The sequence below is a fragment of the Chlorocebus sabaeus genome, chromosome 11 (assembly GCF_047675955.1).
Source record: "Chlorocebus sabaeus isolate Y175 chromosome 11, mChlSab1.0.hap1, whole genome shotgun sequence".
NCBI classification, from domain to species: domain Eukaryota; kingdom Metazoa; phylum Chordata; class Mammalia; order Primates; family Cercopithecidae; genus Chlorocebus; species Chlorocebus sabaeus.
The window spans coordinates 17,430,920-17,436,087 of record NC_132914.1 but is presented as its reverse complement, the minus strand read 5'-3'; positions in this window follow the sequence as shown (position 1 = coordinate 17,436,087).

Sequence of the window (5,168 nt, the reverse complement as noted above, 5' to 3'; positions counted from 1 at the left end):
CAAATTTCTTTCCAAAAACTGTAATGCTGAACTATCTGATTCAGAGTAATCAAACAAATAGATGTCAAAAAAGCAGTTTGGAATATACTGTCATATCAACTGAATATTAGAAAAGTAATTTTTTAGATGTTAATACCATTATGTACAATAATTATACACTTGAGAGTTGAACAATAAGGTTAAACTGATTGAAGTATTAAGTGACATAAAGATTGTTTCCTTTTTTCAACTCAAATGATGGGATACAACCAAGAAAAATAATATAAAGTACTATTTTCTAAAAATCTATGAAGCAGTCCTATGTGAGGCAAGATACAGAGCACATATCTGATTTGAAGTCAGAAAATGTAAGTTCAAATTTATTTCTTACTTAGTGTGGCGTCTTGAGAAAGTCGTCTAACCATCCCAAATTTCCTAATCTGTAAAACAAATCTAATCATGATAAAGGCCTTGTTAATGAGGGAAATAAATGATTAAAAACTTGACAATATATTGCCATATAACCAGAAACTACCAAGCATAATTCTCGGCCATGTAAATACAGTTGTCCTGTGGTGTCCATGTAGAATTGGTTCTAAGACCTCCAGCAAATGCTCTAGTCACTGATATAAAATGGTGTAGTATTTGTGTATAACCTATGCACATTTTCCTGTATATTTTCAATAATCTCTAGATTACTTGTAATACCAAATACAATGTAAATAGTTGTTATACGATGTTGTTTAGGGAATAACAACAAGAGTGTGTCTGTACATGTTAAGTACAAATGCAGTTTTTTCCGAATATTTTTCATCTGTAGTTGACTGAATCCATGGATATGGGACCTACAATTACAGAGGACCAACTGTGTGATATTTTGGACATCTCACAAGTGCTAGTTAGTTTCCTAGGTCATTGGACCTAACAAGAGGCTCCATCTGAACTGTGAGGTTTGCAATGAGACATGAGAAATATATTTCCTGGTGATGGTGAAGCAGTGGGAGTTGAAGAGAATCAAATGAAATCACTGGTTTACAGAAATACTCTACTGCTTGATGAAATATCTAACATTGCCCCTAAAATTTTGATCCAAATGGAGAAAGGCAAAACCCCCAATCCTTTTGTGCCATGACCCTCTCATATTTGTGTTTTAAAATCTGATTCTTTTAGATTAATTTAGAGCAATCTTTCAAGCCATTTGTTTTGTAAAGGTACATAAATGTTCATTTTGCTGACCTTTTATGCATATGAACCATCCTTGAATGGTTTTTACACAAGAAAATACATTATGTATATATGAAATTCTTGGTTCACAATATCATCCTTTTAAAATTCTTATTTTGCTTTTTTTGAAATATTTACAGTTACAGTGTCTGAAGCTAGCTAGATACATTTTTCTTTGGTGAAAATCCCTTCTTTTCCTTTTTCTCTCTTATTTGGATACTTGAGTTTCTAAATTATTTGTTTCTTTTGCAGTTCAGAAGTTTTCAATATGAGTTTTGTGGGTCTCCTTTGTCGTTTTATCTTGAAGTTAGTAAAGTCAATCAATTCTGAATATACAGGTCAAACAGTCAATTTTTCTGTTATATTTTTATTTACTTCTGTTTACTATGTTTTAATTCTTTATTCAGGACCACTAGTCAGTTACATATTGAAGTTCCATAATAGGTCTTATAAACTATCATCTTCTCTTTCATACTTTTCATCTGTTTGTCCTCATCCTGTACATTTTATGACAGCTTCTCAGCCCATCCTCCCTGTCACTTCATTCCTCCTTCAGTATTATCATTATTAGAGTTCAGTATTCTCAGTACCTTTTAAAATGTGGGGTTTAATTTTTCTTATTTCTAAAACCTTAAGTTTTATTGAAATTATCTCTTAGCTCTTCTGTCTCTCTTTTGTACCTCACTTTTTTCCTTATAGGCTGATTGTCCTGCTTCATGGAGGTTCATGAAGCATTTCTTTTTGCATTTTATTGAACATAGAAAACAGGTTCCAGAAATGTTCTCTTGAGTCTTACAAGAAATCAATTTTAAAAACATATTCTTCCTTTGGGCTTCCAGATTGATAATTATTTTTCCCTTATTCCGCAGTAATTCTTGGTGCTTAATGTTTTGTTTCTTTTTAACCCCTTTTTACAAACGATTAAATGGAGTACTTTCTAAACTCAGTGACTCTCAGAATATAGGATGGGTGGATTGTCCTTAGCTACACCCTCTGACCAAAAAAAATAGCATGGCAACAATGACAACAAAATCTCCTTAGATTCACATCTAGAAAGGAAGTTAATTGCCCAGATTCCAATATGATTTTTAGTTTTTAACTGAGATGGTGATTTCTCTTTTACCTCCTGCCTAGTCCTTTGAAACTCTGAGAAAATATAATACACAACAGTCTAAAAGTCCCAGCATTCAATGTATTTAGGATGTCTCTCTCACCATCTTCAGATCTTCGCTTCTGGAGGGAGAAGCAGCCAGTATGCAATAAGCAATCAGTAGTCCCCCTCTATAGCTCCTGCTTACTTGTTTCTGAAAGATGTTGTTTCTAAATGGGGAGTGAGATGGCAGTTGGGGAACTGGATGGAGGTCTGAGAATTGACCTAACATTGCCTCAACAATCAACATTTGGGCATTCTTTTCTTTGGTTAAAATATACTCTGGGTATAGACGAGTAGGCATAACATGATAAAACTACAACGTGTCTTCCTATCCACTTTAGGTGTTGACTTTGTCATGAGATAAAACCTGAGAGTGCCAAGAAAATTGGCCTAACTTTAATTAGTAGGTGTTCCACCTAGATTCAAGGTTTAGTGTATTTGAGACTTGATGCCATGATTTTGTCTTTTTAGTGTTTTCTTAAGTATTTTAGGACATAATTAGGAAAAGTTACATCCTTTTAAATGTCACCTAAGATGTTCCAGCACTATAAGTAGACTATTCAAGGTGTTATTTGATATCTGATAGTAATAACTAATAAATATCATTTGCCTAGCCTAAGCGCTTACCACTATAAACCTTGTAAAAATTCTAAATTTCTGTATATTACAGGAAGCTGTTGTAATTCTAGTTTGTGTTAAAATTCCATTGACCTCCATTTTGTATCTCCTTTACTTGTCACAGAAAGCTAGTGATTTTAAGTAACGATAATTTTATTTAGATTAACTGTCCATTGAATCTTTCTATTTTTTCTTATTTTTCTATTTTGCCATTCATGCAGTAAACATTTAAGTACTTACTGTGTGCTAGATACTGTGCCCTGCAGATACTAAAATATATGTTCTGCCTCTAAGAACTTATGGTCTACTCATGAAGACAGATGACAAAATCAACATTTACAGTATGCTTTAATAAATCTTTTTTAATATTTGCATAATGTAAAAATATCTAATTTTATTTTATTTTATTTTATTTTTAAGACAGGGTCTCACTCTGTCACCCAGGCTACAGTGCAGTGAGTGGTATGACCTTGACTCACTGGAACCTCCGCCTCCCAGGTTCAAGGGATTATCTGCCTGCCTCGGCCTCCCAAAGTGCTGGTATTACAGGAGTGAGCCACTGTGCCCGGCCCTAAAATATCTAAATATTATCAACTAACATCTGACTTTACTATGCTTAGATTTTTATTTTTATCACTAACTTAGATTTAAAATTTTCATTCTAAACATTTTCTTTAGCCCTGTGGCTTCTTCGTTTAATTCAAATCAATTTGATCAGCATTTAATAAATATCTAGTGTGAGCAAGACACTCTACTTGGCACTGTATGATGTGCAAAGCTAAGTAAGACGAAATATGAATCCTCCAGGTTTTTAGACTAGCACGGAATACAGACTATCTGTAATTCACTTTCAATAAACCACAGAAAGTGTTAAAGAAGCACAGAAACAGAGAAGACCACAACAAGAATGTATAACGAAGAGTAAAAAATTGAGCTGGGCTATATTGAATATGACAATAATTAGTACCATTTATTAAGATGTTTATATAAGCTAATCCCTGTAGTATATGCTTTCTGTATGTTGTCTCTAATCTTGGAAAATGAAAATATTTTTAACTTTGCGTTATCTACATCAGTTCAGAGGGCCTAACTGAAATGGAATAGCATGACTTTGAAACATTGCTTAAAAATCTTTCCACCCATTTCTTGGGGAGGAATGAGGGTAGGGATGTGACTCAGTGGAAGGCGATTACTTGATCCAAACGCAATAAAAATTAAGTACTTAGAGAATGATTGGGCAGCCATTATCTGCATTAAACTTAGCGTCTTTGGCAGACTACATTGCCTATCAGACCTGGCTTACAGACACATAAAGATGTAAACTTTCCAACAGTATCCAGACTCAAAAAAAGATAGTCAGAGGATTGTAAAGTAGGTGCCATCTTTTTTTAGGCTGTATACATCTAACTTCTAAAAGAATTCAACCAAGATAAACATATTAAATTTGTCTCTGAAATATGAAGTGGTGACAAATATTTTCCATGTAAAAATAAATATTACAACTTAAAAAAAAAAAAAAACCACTAAATCAAATTGAATAAGGCCTAGCAATAACCAGAATTGTGGTTGGTCCAGATTCTTAAAAGACACTATCATCTTAAAGCATCAGATAAGTTTTCTCTTAGCAGTGGCTAATGATTCTGTTCAATGTGTGGAAAATTGAAACAGAAGTGTCTAATTTTGGAGAGAAAATCCCATTTATGAATGAAAATTTACAAAATTTGCAGGAGGGACAGGTGGGTCATTACATTGCCTTCTTAGCTTGTTTTACATGAAATCCAGTCTGCTGTGATGTCTGCATAGGTAAAAAATTAGCAAATATTTTGAAAGCTCATTTAGAATTTTAACAACATGTAAGTTACAACTTGTCATGCAATATAATTTAAACTGAGAGCACTTTTTGCTCTTGTGGAATGATTCAGAAGAAAGATATCAAGCCTGTTAGAAACTTTGTTTTGTTTGTTTAGCTGTTTTCTTTTTTCTTTCTTTCTTACAAACTGAAGTAAAGTATTGCCTATTACAATATTATTTCTCTTGTTAGGCTTACTACCCACCCTAGGTTATTGGAAATTAAAACTCATTTTCATTTTCTTAAAAAGTATTCATTGTCTTTTAAAAAAATACTACCCATGGAAAGAATTGTCAGGAAATTAAAGCCTGGTGTGGTTGCTTAATAGTTAAATAAATTATGTAA